The 19,519-nt window shown below is 35.3% G+C and overlaps 1 protein-coding gene across 1 annotated transcript in view; it reads left to right on the top strand.

Moving 5' to 3' along the window:
• Fhl1 (four and a half LIM domains 1) overlaps positions 1–19,519 on the top strand; it is a 57,914-nt gene that overhangs the window by 17,758 nt on the left and 20,637 nt on the right. The window contains exon 2 of the mRNA XM_077107665.1: positions 1,621–1,693. The gene's annotated coding sequence lies outside the window, so the exon portion shown is untranslated. The remainder of the gene's footprint in view (positions 1–1,620; positions 1,694–19,519) is intronic.

Below are 19,519 nucleotides of genomic sequence, written 5' to 3' on the forward strand. Positions count from 1 at the left end.
ATGTGCTTACCTCTTTGCCACTGTGAGGTAGGTTGCCATTATGATGCTCATAGAGGTTTGGCAGGTCATATGAGTTGGGACCAGTGTATGAACTCAGGCAGTGTGACTCTGGCACCCAGGCTGTGAACAGCTGTGCCATGCTGCATTCCTGTCGCAGCTGCATACAAGGGTGAGGCATCTTCTAGAAACAGTAAGTTCCATATAAGAGAAGTATGAGTGATGGGACAGGAGACTGAGCAGGGCTTTTGTTTATACATTCCATGCTGAGTACTGGGAGGTAGAAAAGGAAGATCTGTGTCCCTGCCACCAAAACACTTAAAAGTCATGTAGTAGAAATGAGTTATAGCATGAAACAAATAATGCCTATTTATATGATAGAATATGGAAATATTATCTCTAAGTATAGGTGGGAGGAAGACTAGAAGGTGTTTCTTTTGAGTACAGGCACTTTTAAACATTCTCTTTAATGAACATATTTGAATGTTAGCTAATCACCATCAGCACAAATTTGTCTTCCACTGGGCTTTTCACCTGGCAACAAGAACCCTGTCCCTATAGTTAATAGTTTTGTATATTGTGAGTTCAGAAGAGTAATTCTTAATTGTGACAGTTATCATTAGGATATCTTAAACAGAGGAACCCTTTAGCCTATTGAATGGAACCAACTCTTTATTTTACAGTTTATTAAATTATTTAAATCTATAGCTATAGCTACTGCACTACTGCCTTTTTGATATTCAGCCTGGGTATGGTTGGTGTGAGGTGGTGGGGATTTCAAGCCTGGTTAAAAAATCCTTGGTTTATATTTGCCCTATTCCCATGATACTTCTTGAGAGCCTCCTGTGTGCCAGGTACTGTTCTGGGCGTGGGTTCAGAACAGTGAAAAAACAGATGGGTCCTGCTCTCAGGGAGGTGATCACTAGGCAGTGTAAGACATAAAGTGGTGATGTCTATGAGCTTATGGGCAGTGTGTCATGGTGGACTGTATTTGTGTCAGGGATGGGAACAACAGAAGGCACACCTGTTTCCTAGTGCTATAGAGCCATCCACACTGAGATGAGCCTGCCTGCTAGCCTGCATCCTAATCCTGTTGTTGATTGGAGATAACTTCAGTGGTCACACAGCACCTCGTCTCCATGGCAACACCTCTAAATATTCCTCTGGTGACTTCTGTTCTACATTCTAGCTGGATCAGAGCCCTCCTGTGGCAAAATATTCTAAAGATGTTAAAAGAGAAAAAAAGGCTCAACTAATAAATCTATTCTAAACGACTGAGTCATTTGTTTTGATTACCCGGGTGATTGCCAAATGTTAATTTAAAACTGAAATAGGCCATGAGCTCACTCCCCTAACAATGCTGAGTGTTTGAGCTAATACAGCTTGATAATGAGGGAGCCAGATCCACTGCCAGTGCTAATGTTATATGATAAACAGACATTTGGAGAAATATGCAGAACATCTTGGCAGTTTTCCGTTAACTCTCAGGGTTGTAAATACTAAGTAGAATGTGTTATCATGAGCCAATTCAAAGGAAGTTGACTTTATTTTTTTTAGAATTTCTGACTTTTATTCTAAAAAGGTAACTTTGTCTCTTGATTCTCATTTTTTTCCCTAACTTAGGCAAGTGGAAGCTGTTCCCAACGGTATCCAGTCCTTGCTGAATACATCTTGTTCTCCACACGTCCAGTGTGAGGTAAGTTTTACTAATTGCCACAGGTTCTTATGCTGATCTCCAACCTTCCAATTTGTGGTGTTAGGGGCAGCATTGTACGAAGAGCTTTATTTGTACATGAGGTTTAAGAGGTTTATTTTAATTGGCCCAACCAATATCACTGCTTACCCTAAATATCAGCTCTCTGGGGAATGCCTTTTCAAGGGAAAAATCTCATTTGCTTTGAACTTGGGGGCATGAAAAATGAGTGTGGTAGGCACAACAGAATTGTTAGAAGGTTAGTTAAAAAATAATGACCTGCTTATGTGCAGCATGAACAGTAGGGAGCAGGAAAGCTTCATGGAGCAAATACCAGGATGGAAGGGAGCAGACTCCTGCTGGAGACCAGTGCTGACTGTATCAACCATCAGGAATATTTCTGTCCTGGGTGGAAAGAGGCAAGTTGCGGGACTTCCACTGAAAAATCTCATGATAGAAACACCAAAGAGTACTTCTGGTGGGTCACATTAACATGCACCAGCAAATTAAAAAAAAAAAAATTGCCCTGAAGTTCAGAGCAGCCCTGCTGCATTGGTGTGAGCAGCCTGATGGCCCAGAACTTTTATTTACTATACATTGGCTAGGTATCCTCTGTCCTCTTCATTTAGCCACAGTGGCTTAGTTACATTCAGTGATGATCCAGAAAAAGGGAAATCTTAAAGATGACTCACTCAAGCACAATGCAGGAATAGTTGCTCATTTTTTTTTGTGCCCCAGGCATTTACAAGAGGGGATGTAGCATTTGCCTATATTGTACCATTCAGGATTTCCAGTTTCATCCACTAAAAGGTTGCTGTATTTTTGCCTTTTCTACTCCCCCTTCCCCATGCAGCTATCAGACATTCAGTGTACGTACTTATATTAGATATTTGTCAGGTTGCCTTTGTTATGTCTACTGGCGGAACCTATCTCAGTTTGTAAAATACAGATTGAATATCACTTATTTGAAAAGATTTAGACCAGAGTGTTTCAGATTTCAGATTTTGGAGTATTGGAGATACCTTAGGGATGGGACCAAATTCTAAACATAAAATTAATTAATGTTTTGGGGCTGGGGTTGTGGTTCAGCAGTAGAGCACACACCTAGCACATGTGAGGTGCTGGGTTTGATCCTCAGCACCACATAAAAATAAATACATAAAACAAAACTATTGTGTCCATCTACAACTAAAAAATATTTTTAAAAATAATTAATGTTTTAGATACACCATATTCACATGGCCTGAAGGTAATTTTCAAAATATTTTTACTACACTGATTGACCCACATAGCATGAGGTGTTAGGTATAGAATTTTGTCCTTGTGGTATCATATCATGTTGATGCTCAAAAAGGTTTTGATTTTAGAAGATTTCAGATTTTTAAGATTTTTTCAGATTAGAGATACTCAACCCGTATATCTATTCAGATACACCAATATATTAAACATGAAAAAGTGAAAAACAGGGCAAATTTTGAGGTATGTTTAATTTGAATTTTACCCATTTTATTTTTTAAATTCTGGTTGTAGTGGGAAGTCCTTCCAAGGGTCTGAGGCTTTAAAGTGGCTAATAGTAAAAATCAAAGTGGACTCTTCATCCTTGCCTCTGAACTCTGCCATATCCTTCATAAATGACTATTTACCCAGCACAGTGTTTCCAAATTTAAAAAAAAAAACACTATAGAAACCTATCTTCCCCAAAAATCTTAGTGTTAACCCCAGTGAAGAAAACCAAACTAGAAATGGTTTGGCTCAAGCAGGAGTCTGTGACTTTGCCACCCTTCCCCTGAGGAATCCCACAGTGTTCTAAAGAGCACAGATTTTTTAAAAAATATTTTTTAGTTATAGGTGGACACAATGTCTTTATTTTATATTTATGTGGTGCTGAGGATCGAACCCAGTGCCTCATGCATGCTAGGCAAACACGCTACCTCTGAGCCACAATCCGAGCCCTACAGAGATTTAACTCTATTCACAGCTCTAATTTTTTGTTTTCCCACAGAAATAGAAACTAGTTTCCGTAAGTAAAACATCCTCCCGTTAACTTAGTTGAAAGTGCCAGCTAGTGGAATCTGGCAGTTCACCTTCATTGTTTGCCCTCAGGAATTCCATGGCAATCTGCAACTTTGACAATCTTCATCAGTAGAAAACTTTGATATAGGTGTACAAGGCTGTGTTCTTAAGATGGAACACTTTAATTGAAGTTTTTCAACATGTGTTTAAAGTGGTTTTCTAATACCGACAATACGTCAATGACATCTTCACTCTGACCAAAATTCGGTATCTTTTGGGTTTTCTTTTAGAGCAATGAGTTTCCCAGATGAGTCACTTAAATGGATTATTTTAAATTCTGTTTCCTGGTGTCAGAAATACATAAAAGTAATGCAGTTGCTTCTTGTGTTCATTGTTCCTTTTATGCATTCATTCATTCAGCCCTACTCTGTGCCAGGCTAGAAATGTAGTGGTATTCAAAACAAAAAAGAATAATGTATTTTGGTTCTGATATTTCCTCCAGTGTAGAATATCCTTACATTATTTTCCCTTTAGCAGATGAGGAAACTGAAAATTGCTTTTGAATTTTTTTCTTTATTACATTGCCCAATATTCCCTGTCTCTACTTGGCTCTTTGAGCCTTTGATTTATGCCATCTCAATTATTATAAGCATGTGCAAAATAATAAAGTATGTGATGATGATTGGGGATGCAGTTGTGCCTGGGATCCGTATGCCCCAAGTGAACATAAATGTAAACTGTGCCTTTCACACTCTATTTTTTAAAAGTTTGTTTGGAATAATTGAACAGTTTGGGGAATGTGAACTTTGCAGTTTCCACAGGAAGATATATTTTTAAAATAATTGTGTGTCCCATTTTAAGCTTAACAGCATTTATCTTAGATAAACTTTATATTTCAGAAACTTGAAATTATTCCATTTGGCTGCCTTTTAGTTTATGAAAGTATTTGGAACACAGACTTGAACACATATATGAGCTGGGCTAAATATGAGTACTCTGTATTTGTACTCTAGTAATGACAATATTGTTAATTAATTAGACACGTATTTCACATCTAGGAAATATTTGTATCACTGACATATGGTCATTTTTCATTATTGATTTTGGCAGTTTTTAATTTTCACAAAACACAAAATTTTAAAAGACAGTAGTCATAGTGATTTTATGTGTGCCATTTATATTGATGTGACCTGTCTTCCTGGAGCACTGGTAGTAAGCATGCAAATCGGCACAGATGGGTTACACAGGCTTAAACAATTTGGAAATTATCAGTCTAGAGCCAAGGTCTCAAACTGGTGGGCTGGATCTGGCACACTGAGGTGTTCTTTTAAAATTTCAACTGAATTGCCAGAATTTAAAAATTGAGAGATTTCATATTTTTAAAAATTCAGATTTTTCAGCTTCTTCTCAGTATCAGAAGATCTGGCAGTATTGAGCCTGCCTTCCTGTTTGGCTGCATCAGGCTGGAGCCAGGTTGCTTCTGTTTTAATTTTTGCACAGATTCTGGGGTTTGCCACAATCTCCAGCATTCTTTGCAGTCTCCATAAGGATAAGGGTCAGGTGTCATTAAGGGAATGTTTTACTCATGCAAGCATGTGAATTTTCAACCCCAGGTATAGATGAAATTGAGGTTGCAAAGAAAAGGTCATCTTTTTCTCAGAAGATGGGCTTGCTGATTTTCAGGTGTACAATGTTGAGTGATGTTCATTATAAGGGGGGTGCTTTATAAGATTTGAAAGTAAGCATTTCAAGGGAGGGATACTTTTGATTAAGAGAGGGAACATCAGTAGATACAGGTGTTTTAGTTCATTCTGGAAGATTCCTGTGGACTCCCTCAGTACTTTTCTAATTCTAATGTAAAGAATCTGATGCAGGAGGTCTGGAGTAGGACTTGAGATTCTGCAGTTCCACAGAATGTTAGATTTACACTGCTACTAGTCTAAGGGTCTGCTTCTACTTGGGTAGTTTGGGGACTTTAACCCTTTAACAATCCAAAGAAAAAACAGGCAGTGACTTATTCCTTTGACCTGAGAAAGGGAAAGTAATCTTATCAAAATTATTTTGGGTTCACTTCTACTTGTAGCAAATTAGGTGAAAAATCAATTATTTTGAATATAATATAGCATATGTGAAAGATAAATCAAAATTTTGTTTGAATATTTTGTTCTAAATTATGTGCTCCTAGTAAAGAAGCCAGTTACATCAAAGTTCAAGAATGGTGAAGTAGAGATTAGAGCTTTTAATTTTATTATTTTTTAGCAATTTTTTAATATTTATTTTTTGGTTGTAGTTGGACATATTACCTTTATTTTATTTATTTATTTTTACATGGTATTGAGGATTGAACCAAGGGCCTCGCACATGCTAGGCAAGCACTCTACCACTGAGCCACAACCCCAGCCCCTTTAATTTTATTATATAAGGCAATATACTTATGGGGTCTTAGCTTGTAAAAAAGTTCACAGAAAATAGAATTATTATCAACTCTCTGGATATATAGTAATTTCATAAGCTATATGATGATAGAAAAAGGCAGCAAGGAATAAATCAACACATTAAAATATATACAACTCTATCATAAAAAAGTATAATTAAAATGAAAAGTAAGCCATGAAAAATTTACTGTACATATGAAAAGATAATTAAGTTCTATATTATGCAGAACTCCTTCTGATAGTAAGAAAGGCATACAGGGGCCTGATGTGAGGTAGATGCTCCATACCAGTTGGCTGAATGTATTCTCTAGGAGGTAGATGGGTAAAAAATATTCATATTACATCACAAAAATAAATGCCTGGAAAAAGGTTTAGCCTTACTAGGTGTAAAGACAAGTAAACTCAAATATCAGTAAGGTACACTTTTCACCAATTGAATCAACAAAAACAAAAATAAAACAATGTTAATATGATTATTTGAGACAGACACACATATAATTATTGCTCGTAGCTTTATAGGTTGGCACAAAGCCTTTTGAAGCATTATTTGGCAGTATATGACAAAAGTCACAAATTAGTACTTTTTAATCCAGTGATCCTATTTTGGGGGATATATTCTATGAAACAAATTTTCCCAAGCAAAGAAGAAAAAATGCTGTACGTTATAGGTATTAATCACAATGTTATTTGTAAGAATAAAAATTAGAACAAATTTAAATGTCTGAGAGAGAAATGGTTCATTTACTCAACAAGTATTTTGATTAATTGTGACACATCTATGCAGTGGAATTCCATGAATTTGTTAAAAGTTATAATTTAAAGAATTTGTGCAATAGAACCTTAGTAAAAAAAATACAGGATGCAAAATGGTGTATATGCTGTGATTATAACTTTGCAAAGTGATATGTACATATGGACAAGAACTAGAAGGCACATAGATAAAAATGTATCACTTTGAGGTCTTATTTATGTTGCATATATATTTTACCATAAGTTTGTGTTCACTTAAAGGTTGAGAATCTTCTACTATGACTACTTAACTCCATATTGCAAGTAGGACGTTCCTGCTTATCACACAGTAGGTGCCTAGTAAATACCTGATGAGGATTCCTGCTTAGAGCCTAACTATGGAGTTTCAATGATACAGTTTCTTGTTTATTTTGTTCCTTCATCCCAAGAGCCCCTTTTTTCTTTTTTCTATGTTTTTGTGATTGGTAGAAAGGCATCTTGCTGTTCCACATGATAAGGTACAAATGTTTGCTTCAGAACATTTAACTGATGTGTAGCAATGCCAGGGAATGAGTTCATATGTAAAGGTTCAGTGTATAATGAAGGAGAATTTTTCTAAATAATTTTTAGTTGTCAATGGATCTTTATTTATTTATATGTGGTGCTGAGAATCAAACCCAGTGCCTCACACATGCTAGGCAAGTACTCTGCCACTGAGCCACAACCCCAGTCCCATGAAGGAGAATCTTAATGAATCTGTAATTTGAGGGCAAGACCCTTTTTATCTTCTGATTTCCTTCATATAAGGCATAGAAATTCACTTTCAAGTTGCAAGCCTTCTCGCAGTGCCCCCTCCCTTTCAGCTATTCTTCCTGTTTCAGATATACTTGTTTCCCTGCTCTAAGTATACTTTTCTTTTTTAATTAGGTCAGTTACTTCATGTCTGTTTTTCTTTTTTGACATGGTTTCCTCTGGCTTTGGCACCACATATTTTCCCCATATGTCATTGCCTCTGGAGCTTCATGTTGCAATTATTTTTCAAGGGGAACAGAAAGCACATTGCTAAGGCGGGGGGGGGGGTTAGTTCTTGACTCTCTTTCTTGCCCGTTGCTTGAATGAACATTCGGATTTCTTTTGGGCCTAGTCCTGTTTGGTTTTGTATTCTTCAGAGTCGGTTATGTTTGGACTGAGAGATACTTAAGTAAAAATAATGGTAAGTCAGAGATATGCCTGGCAAAGGTGCAGCACATTTGTTAAGGTTACTGGTTTATTTATCTCCCCTGTCTCTATGGTGACTAAATGTGGGCCTGGGATTTAATGGACTTAATTTTGACCTCTTGTAACATCTCCTAACTTTGCCCAGCCTCTGATTTAAAAGGAATTCATTTTCACTTAAGGAGAGAAACTGCCTCATTTATAAAAGGGGTCCCAACTAAGAGTCATGAAAAATAAAATCTCCAGAGACTTTGATTCTTATACAGTCTTTGATCAGATTACACATTGTACTTGTAAAGAAAAGCTAAGAAAACACACACACACACACACACACACACACACACAGAGATGTACATACACAGGCGCATGCACTACACACACTTGCAGCATCACTAATATCCCAAGGAAATAATTTTCTTTTCAGAGAAATAAAGTTTTGTTTCTTAATGTGAATGAACTATGAGAACTTTCTGTAAGAGAACTTTTGTAAGGATGGTAACTCAATGGGAACATTGATTAGATATTACATTTGTGTTTATTTTTGGAAAGAATATACTTTATCCATTATGGAATAATATATTTGCATTTGTATCAGTGTTCAGACTATATGTCAGAGTTCAAATGTATTAAACTATGCCATGGAAGTTCAAAATAAAAGTTGAATTTGATCAGGATTCTCATGCAAGAAATCTGACTTGAACACTGAAATTCAAATCTAGCATTTCATCTATACTCACTTGATGTTAAATGGAGAATACATATCTGGTTTCTAACATAGCTAGAGTCACACTGTCTTGGACCTCAGTTAGTTTGTGTGATGACAGAGTACTTTTTATTCTCTCCCATATGGTTTGTCTGAGACTTAAAAAGATTCCAGTTTTAGGGAACTTAAATTATTTATTCAAAATCAAGTCAGAATTCTTTAAGGCTAGTGCATATTGTCACTTTACTCATGGATAATTTGCAAGACCTTTCACTTTCTTAGGAACACACTCACATACACAAACTTTTCTTAAGACCAAAACCAAGGAATCAGAAAATGATTAATAAGGATTGCACAAAGGCTATGGCAAGGGAAATGACTTGTGTCCTATCTTTACTCCCCAGTTGTAAAATATTAAGAACTGTCATCAAGTTCAGTTCGGGTACAATAGGAACTTGTGAATACTTAATCATAAAAGCACAGTGGATGTGGAATCTTGTCCATCATCACCTCTTCTATTAATAGGACAAAGACTTGAGAAGCCAACAACAGATGCTCACTTGTAAGAGAGAGCTACACTTGTGAGATGGATGTTGGATGCTTCTTAATTTCTGCTTTGAAACTTTGACTCACATGTTTTATAACCGTGAACTTAGAAAATTTATTAGGTTAAGATCATATGTAAATCATATAAATTTTGTCATGGCTGGTATAGTTATAGTTTAGGTGAAAGCATTTTACAGAAATCACTGTTAAGGCCTATAGCCCTTAATAATGCTTGAGGATGAATAGTACTTTTGTCTTCATCATAACTCTTATCATTATTATCAGTTTTATATCACATGTTGGAAGCCATTGTGGAGAACTGTGCAAATAATTGTTATAATTTGTGAATTTTGTTATTTCTTTCATTGTTAATACTTGAATTATGTGTAAATAGCACTAGGGATCAAATCATTGTAAATAGAATTGGATGAAATACATAAAAATGTTTTTAGAGTAACCTCACTGTCTGTCTGCCAGAGAGACTTCCCACTTTGTAGAGCATTTCTTACTGAGGATGTCCAATTATTAGATAGTTTCTTTAACAGTTCTTCTCACCTGAGGAGAAAAGCAATGATCCATAGGTAGTTTGGTAAAAAATTTGTGCTGTTTGTTGAGTCTGTGGACATCTCTTAAACCATGGGATGTATGCATGTGATGATATGACCATTTCTTTAAATATACACTCTTTAAAGCTGTGAATTTGTAATGTGCTAATTAAGGTATTCCACTTTTTTTTTTCCCAGAACCAGTACAGCCTTTTCTGTGGATGATGGTAAGGGTTTGTGTACATCGTTGTCAGGGTACATAGTTTTTTTTTTTTTTTTTGGTGCCTCAAGTGTTTCATCCACTTGGTAATTGGAGAGGGAGAGTTCTACCACTTGCATTGGACTCATGCGATAGGATTGAACTGAGTGACAGTATAACGTGTGTCAATATTTTTAGCCCATATTCCCAGTTCTGCTGTCTGTACTGTCAGGCCCCAAAACTTTACACAGGATCTTTATCTGACTTTTTTGGCCCTCTCCTGAATGTTTTCCATTTTTTCTACTTGAACAATCTAAAATATAAAAAAGGATTTGGTTGAGGTTACTATCTTAAATGGTACCCTGGTTTTCCAGGAAATGGGAAGATCCTGCGGAGCAAGAATCCTCATATTTCCTCTTAGGTCTTCTATATCATTTATTAGTGTCAGAGGCTTAGTAGGCATTGGCTAGAGATACAATAAATTGAATGAAAGGAATTGAATATATTGCAAGCCATAGCATTATCTGGAATTGCACAGGATAATGCAGAATCTTTATTTGACGCTCTGTTCCTTTAATAGCCATATTCCTGACATCATTGGAGAACTTCCCCAAATGTAGTCTTTCCTACCTCATTATAGGGTGGCATCATTTTTTTTCTCAACATTTTAATATGAAGAGTTTTAAGCATAAAAAGTTAAAATTGTGCAGTGAACACTCATATTCCTACATAATCTAAAATTAAACATTTTCTATATTTGCTTTATTACATATCCATTGATCCATTAGTCTTTCTGGTTTTTAAAAAAATGTTTTTTTGAGAGAGACAGAGAGAATTTTTAATATTTATTTTTTAGTTTTTGGTGGCCACAACATCTTTATTTTATTTTTATGTAGTGCTGAGAATCAAACCCAGCGCCCTGCGCATGCCAGGTGAGCGCGTTACCGCTTGAGTCACATCCCCAGCCCCCTTTCTGATTTTTTTAGATTCATTTCATGGTAAGCTGCAGGCATATATCCACTTCACCTCTAACAATTTGGCATGAATATCTTTGTGTGGCCTTGATTTTGATGTTCTTAGAGCTATTATCAGATTTGCTGAAATCCTGACATTTATTTTGGTGGTGGCCAAGAAGAAGTGTTAACTTGAATGTGAAATATACTCCATTTTCAGACTGTGGGAAGTTTCCATTTGTTTCTAACTACAGGCAAGTATACAAACATACATACTGCTGCCCCTTTCTCCCCCACATTGCTGATTGCATTATTTATACTGTTGAAACTTGGAAGGTTAACCTAGGAAATGCAATTGAAGGTCTTATTTATATGATGAAACCAAAGAATTGGGGTTGAGGATAGTAGTGCAATGTTACTGTAAGGATGGGGATAGACTTAGATACTATGGGCAGGGGAATGGACAGGTTGAGAATCAAGAAGTTACCAGCTTGATAGTGCTTTAGTCTGTGAAGTCTAGAGAGGGTTTAGTATCTGTTTAATGTTACTCAAAAGTCATAGATCTAATAAGCACTAAGAGTACAAAAATAGTGCTTCTAGTCTACTGGGTTTTGTATTATATTTTATGGAAATGTAAAATTCATAGCTGTGTTTAAGAGGTTTTACCAAGTTTGAATTTGATTTTAAAAGCGCACTGAACTATTTAAAAAGTAATAAAAATGACAGACACACTCATCTGTGTTGTACAGTCAATTTTAACATACTGGAGAATATTTACTGATTGACTTTAAAATAAGTAAAGGTTATTAATGTCAGCCTAAAATAAAACTTTGAATAGCACTTTTCTGTCATCCATCAAAGTCAGGATAATATTTCTGTTGGGGGAATAAAGACAAAAGGTCTACAGTGGGCCATTACACTAAAGCCATGGGTGTTAAGACATTGGCCTGTGAAGGCTGAAATTACATTTGGGTTTCCAGTTACCATGAGCACTTATCCATCTGTTATATTTAGATTTTTTTTTTCTAGTACCTTTAGGAATCTGGAAACAGATGAGTATATCCTTTAAACTTGAAACGACCATAAAAGGGGAAAGATGATTAAGAAGCTGGAGGCTGGCTATGGTATCATTCCTCAGATGAGGTTGTGGAAATGGATTAGGGAATTTAGGAAAGCAAACTACTCAAGACAGGTCTGAAAATTTATGTATGTAATATTTCAGTTTATTGTGGGATTTTTTGAGGACTTCTTGATTATCCCTGAGAAACCTTCAAATGGGCTTGATAGATTCATTGCATTAGAGGCAGTTGTACTCACCTTGGTTCCTTCACTACAGATTATACTATGTTCATTTTTTATGTGATTTTTTTCTGGAGGTTGAACTCAGGGGTTGCTTTACCACTAAGATACATCCCAAGTCCTTTTTTAATTTTTTTTTTTTTTTTTTTTGCTTTGAGAACAGGGTTTTACTAAGTTGCTAAGGGTGGCCTCAAACTTGTGATCCTCCTGCCTCAGCCTCCTGAGTTGCTGGAATTATCAGTGTCTTCCACCATACCCAGCTCAGATTGTATCATGTTCTGTGTGTGGGGTTATAAATGCCTTTTAGAAGTAAATACCTGCTTGTGTGTAGCTGCAGTTGATAATTTTTAAGATTTTATTTATATATTAATTCCTCCTAACGTTTTATTATGAAGATTTTCAAAGCCGAAATGTTTTTTCAGTGACCAACTGTATATTCATCATCTATAGTCTGCCATTAACAACATTTTACTCTACTTGTTTTACCACATATCCATCCACCCACCAGTCCATTTTATTTTGGGATGCATTGCAAAGTGAATATAGAAGAAATCTTCACCACTCTTAACTTCCATGTATTTTATATACTTCAAGTCTAGCTTTTTGAACATTACACTAATGTGCCTAAATTGGCATAGATGCTGTGAAAGAAGATATAAAATAAATGTCCCAATTTTACTAGGAAAAAAATTTAGGAGCCTTATTTTAAAAGTAACAGGTTTTCTGGAATTCTGGCATGGAGTTGGAAAAAATACTGTCTTATTTTTAAATCTGAACTTTTTTTGTGACTCAGACATTGTTGACCCCTAATTAAGTTGGAGTGTGCTTGTAAATTTCATTTTCATCAGAGGTAGAAGCCAAATAGCTTCCAGTTCTTAATAGAGAGGTAAGATCATCTTTAAAAGAGTTATAAACATTGTGTTGGTCCCGCCCACAGATGCTATTGCATTTGGAAAGCAGAGGAACAGTTAACCCTGGGATAAATTGGTCTATGCTGGATCTAGTCCCAAACCCTGGTGTCAAGGTGTTAAGTGCAAATTATTAAAACAATTTGAAAAGAGAGAGAATGGGAATGGAGCTAAAAGGTTCCAGGGTAAGACTTTTGCCCCTATTTATGTGGAAAACACTCCCTATGTTCTTGCAAATCTGAGTAGTTGTTCCCTTTATTCTCAGTCCCCAGAATTGTGTCCAAACAGTCTCCCTTTGGCCCAGGGGGTTGGCTGGGTATATTTCCTTCTGGAAGTCTTCACTAGCACTCTTGAGTTAGCTGGCAGGAGATCCCTTAAAAGCATTTCCAAGCAGTTTTTCATATTCCCTATAGGGGATAATGCTCTTCTTTCTACTTCAGTTCCAGTTGCTGTTGCTTGGGTAGAAACAGACTTCTATGTTCCCAATCTCTAGATGGCTCATGAAAACTTAGTGTATAAAAACAAAAAGAACAGAAAATCTTGGACAGGCATTAGGTGGGGGAAATTTGGCAATTACATATATTTTAAATGTGTCAGTAGAGCATGAATTTTAAAAAAGTTATATATAGGAGTTATAAAAAACTTACCAACCCTTCAGACAAGCACATGACCCTTTAAAACCCATAAAAACTCCTTGGCATGATAGAATAGCATGCACTTTGGTCTGGGAAGAGACTTGGGTTGCAGATATTTTGATTTGTCTACCACTGACTTACTCTTTGATCTTAGAATGTGACTGACTTGTCCTGTGAATATTTCATAATCACCCATAATAAAACTGATTTACTGTATATAGGGTAAGAATTCAGTTTAAAACCATATGTAGTTTTTGTTAATAGCTCATTTATGAATTATTTTATTGGGATTTAGATATGATATTAAGCTTTCAAATCAGATTTGATTTTATTTGTAAATGTTATTTTATATAGGAATGCTATATAAATGTTATTTTATATGTAAATGTTATTTTCTATAGTTCATGTGTACAGTACCATCCTTGATTTTATATTTCCACAGATTAGTTGAGAAGATTGATTTTCTTAACTGCTAAACATATGTTTAAAATATAAATACAAATTGATTACACTTATGGTTTAAGTAGGAAGGTGGAAAGTTTTCTAGATTTATGCTTAGGACAGGTGACAGTACTTGAGATTCTATTCTTAGTTTGTCCTTGCCCCCTTCTCTTCAGGCAAGACACTTAATCTTTTAATGTCTCAGTTATCCACCTATAACACCTGTAATCTTATTTCATGAAAACAGTTTCTAGTTTACATTTTAGCATTTGAGGACTTGGTATGAAAAGTGGCACAGAAGTTCAAATTACTATGTAGAAAGTATTTATTTGTATGCTGAATGATAATCTTGACAAATTACTAATTACTACATTTAGAAAGTTACCACTCTGGAGGGAATTGATATTTGATATTGTTGTCCTGTGTGTTCTAAGTTACCATCATAACAGTAGGAAAATAAACCCTGTCCTGGCTGGGTTACAAAGAGATTAACTCACTTCTTCAAGTTGTTACTGAAGTTCCAGCCCTTAAACAACAGAAGTCAAAGTGTTCCTTATTTTATTTACTTTTTCCCAAGTGAAAGTCTTATAACTAATCTTGGCTGAAATTTTTCTTTAGTTGATGGCTTTCCAAATTATTTTCTTTGTAAAGAATGAAGGATGAACCATGTCAGTTACTTAAAGCTACTAAAAATACCCTATACAAATATGCACAGTAGTATGCTTTTGATTTTAGATCAAAGCAAAGACCCAAGATTATGTGGAGCTTGCTTATTATACATTTGTTCCCAACTACTTGTCCCTTTGCAAAGAATTCCATATTAGTTATTTACAAGAGGATTAAATGGCTTGACTCTAAGTAAAGCTAAAATACCCATATTACTATTTTTCTAAATTCTATATCCTTGAAAGTTTGGGCTAACATGTAAGAGAAAATCTCTGTCACAGAGACTGTCAATCTTTTCACAATGATCTGCCTCTGAATTTTGTGGTGTATAATAAATGTGTGTGTGCTTATTATAGAAATTGTGTGAGTCATGAAAATTTAAGTCCAACTGAAAACCAAGAAGATACTACCTACAGTGTACATATGTATTTATATTTTTCTTCTACAAATATTTTGCTACCTTTTATTTCATGCAATATTTGGAGATATCATTCAATTTTGTTCCTAAAACAATTCTATACTACTATGTATAATTATAACACTCTATTTTTTTTACAACAACTCTCTTGAAGACAAAATGATAGGAAATGAAGGAGAGAACTAATATTTACTCAGAACTGCTATAGTTTGAACATCCATCTCAAATTTATACATTAACAGCTAACTTGTTGAGAGGTAGGACTTCTAGAAATTATTAGGTATTGTGGATTAATATCATGGGAATCATACTGTTAAAAAAGAGAGCTCTTTCCAGTTCCCTTGCTTTGTCTCACCATGTGATACCCCCCAATCATGTTATGATGTAAGAAGGTACTTTCAAGATGTCATGAATATGCTCTTGGGCTTCCCAGTCTCTAAAATGTGAGCTAAACAAACATCTATTCTTTATTGAAAAAGAATAGTTCTATGGGGAAAGCAGGACAGATGTTGATATCCTGTTTTCATAGATGAGAAAAGTAAATTAATTTTGCTAGTAAAGAGGCTCATAATCAAGAGACTACATGTGGGGTATTTGATTCCAAGTCTAGAACTCTTTCCTTGAGTTATAACACAATAAAGTCAACAAAATTTCACTGTTATCTTCATTAAATCAAAGCTTAAAATTAACTTTTAAATGGTTATCTCAATTTAAATTCTACAAAGTAAATTTTAATTGATTTTGAACTCCCTAAAAGTATTTGAAAATTAGATGTCCTATTTCACAACTCCTGAATTAATCTCTTTTTGAACATTTCCTGGGCCAGTATATGATAATTTAAATAGGCTTTAACATTTATTTGTGATATTAAATGAGACAGTTTAAAGATAATTAAAAGTAACTAGGTTTGCCTTTCTTATATACTCCTGGTTTGCCATGCAGAAGTGCCACAACACCATAACTGTGGATCCCCATTTTGACATCTAATAAGATTAATTGTTATCCATACTTTTAAAATGGTTGAGCTGGGCATGGTTGTATACATTTTTAATCCCAGTAACTTAGGACGCTGAGGTAGGATGACCAAAGTTTGAGGCTAGTCTCCGCAGCTTAGCTCCTAAGACCCTGTCTCAAAATGAAAAGGACTGGGGATATAGTTCAGTGGTAGAGCACCCTTGGGTTCAATCCCCTGTGTACACACACACACACATAAACACACATATATACACGCACATATAAATACTATAATATATATAATAGTGTGGTGATACTAATATAATACTATAACACTATACTATATATAAATAAATAAAAATAGTTTGCACATTTAAGCTTATTTATAAACATCAACTCTTTTCCAGAGTTAATATTTTAAAATATTCATTGTGTGAGTGAAATGAGGGTATCAGTGATCTCTCTTTTTCTTTGCATTTTTTTTTTGTAGAAATACAGAGGTACATTACAAGTTGGTAAATCAGTGACAATTAGCCACAGACTAGGTTACTTGGCTTCAGTTAATTGTGTGACCTTTAAAAATCCAAGTGCTTATTTCAGAAAAGACTTACTTTTGAAATTATAGACATCAAGGTATTACTCTGCTTTGAAAGTGGGAACAATTATAGGGTGGATTGAAAAAACTGACACAGATACACTTGGAAAATCCCTGAAAGACTTATATAACAAATGAGGATATTGTTTTGTTTTCCCAGCATGCAGTTTTAAGGTCAGACCTGTGACTCAGAACTGTGCACTTCCCTGGTGGTATGCATCAGTGACATGTTGCCAGTCTTATCCTCCAAAAGGGCTTGTGCCCAGCTCAAATTACTCCATTATAATCCCCAGCTGAAAAGCCACCCTTCATTTTTTTTTAAATAGATAAAGAAGACAACATGAATATTTGAAAGTCAAGTAATGTGTGTACTTTATATAGTTATTTAGCCTAAGATTTGAGGAATACTAAGATTTGACTGTCCTTAATTTTGAGAAGTAGATCCTCTGTTGCCACTAATCCACCATGATGTCGTGTAGCATGAGCACATGTTGTGTACATTGTCAGCATAAGCATTTTACTAAGTTTGTTGTTTTTAAATTCACTGGCAAGGCATTGTGGTTGGGTGCAAAGAGCATTAGACTTGGAATCAAAAGCCACTTCCTCTCTGGGTGGATATGCTAAAGGTAATTGTAGCCTAGTTGGCATGGGATTTCTAGATGGCATCTTCAATTTGTGAACAAAAATAATCTGTCATTTCAGTAAGCTTTGATGGTGGTTCTTCCTGATCTGCTTGAGATCTTTTCATTCTTTTTTCTTTTTGTTTTTACACAGTGCCTTCATTTTATTTATTTATTTTTATGTGGTGCTGAGGATCGAAATCAGTGCCTCACATGTACTGTGCAAGCACTCTGCCACTGACTTATACCCCAAGCTCATCCTTTTCCTTTTTTGTTCTCCCTTTTTTTGTAAACCAAAATTCCCATTCCTTTAGCATAGCTGATGCCTCTTGAGTGTTAGAGAAGGGCAATCTGGTTAAACTCACTCATTATGTAATATTTTTAGTTGGTACATTTCATCCTTTCTAGATATACATATATTCTTTTTGTGTGTGTGTGTGGTGCTGGGGACTGAACCCAGGGCCTTACGCATGCTAGCAAGCACTCTACCAACTGAGCTATATTCTCAACCAAGATATACATATATTCTTTACAGTACTGTTTGTCACAACAAAAGATGAGAAACAATTTAAATGTCAACAAGGAACCACATAAGTTAACTGTGGTATATATACACAGTTGAATTAGGATATATGTGTTAAAAAATGGAATCTCTTTTTTGTTCTGGCATACAGAGTTCTCTAAATATAAATAAATACAAATAGCAGTAGAATAAATAGCAAAAGCAAGGCACAGAAGAAGACATATAACTACCTAATTGTTATATACTTGTATCTTTGGAAGCACAAGAAGACCATGGTGTCATTGGTTATGAATGTAGAGGGGGAGTAGATGCCTGGTGACAGGCAGGAGGAGGAAGACTTTTCCCTATGTACTTTTTTTGTACCTTTAAAAAAGATGTTTCAAAGTAAGATAAATTTACACAAAAAAGAAAATGTTCATAGTAGCATTATTTATAAGGGCTAAGATGTAGAAACAACCCATATATTTGTCAACTTCTAAATGGATAAACAATATATGATGTATCTATATATACTTTTTTATGGACACAATATCTTTGGTTTACTTATTTATTTATTTTCATGTGGTGCTAAGGATCGAACCTAGTGCCTTATGTGTGCTAGGCAAGCGCTCTACCACTAAGCTACAATGCCAGCCTCTATATAAGGGAATGTTATCTATATAATGGAATATTTTTCAGCCATGAAAGGGAATGAAGTATTGGTACATGTGGCAACATGTACCAATTGAAAATATTGCACTAAGTGAAAGAAGTCAGACACAAAAGACCATATGTTGTTATGATTCTGTTTATATGAAATGTTTAGAATAGGCCAATCTGTAGAGATAGAAAGTAGATTAGTGGTTGCCAGGGGATGGGCTAGGGGTGAAGAGGAGAATGAGGAGTAGCTGCTAAGATAATCAGGGTTTCTTTGGGGTTGATGAAAATGTTCTGAATAGTGGAGATGACTGTACAACTTTGAGTATACTAAAAACCATAGTACATTTTTAAAGGGTGAATTTTATGGTATGTAAGTAAGATGTTTAGAAATAAAAAGCTACTTGGTAAAGTGAAAAAATGAAAGCTTTAACAGTCAGTGTGAACATATAAGATGGCACACATCTGTAATCCTAGTGACTTGGGAGGTTGAGTCAGGAGGATGACAAGCTCAAGACCAGCCTCAGCAACTTAGTGAGACCCTCAGCAACCTAGCAAGACCCTGTCTCAAAATAAACAAAAAGGGGTGGAGATAGGATGTTTCAGATCCATATTCTTGGCATACGTTCATAATTAACTCATGATGCAAAATTAATCTGCATTCTGATGGGAGCTGCCTAATGAATATAAGTAGTTTCTATGCATTGTTGATCTTTATGGACCAACTTTAGCTCCAAGATGTGAAGCATGTATAGTCTTTTTATTAAATAGCATTCATAAGAGCAAACCCTTCTTT

This window comes from Callospermophilus lateralis, chromosome X (genome assembly GCF_048772815.1).
Source record: "Callospermophilus lateralis isolate mCalLat2 chromosome X, mCalLat2.hap1, whole genome shotgun sequence".
Taxonomy (NCBI): domain Eukaryota; kingdom Metazoa; phylum Chordata; class Mammalia; order Rodentia; family Sciuridae; genus Callospermophilus; species Callospermophilus lateralis.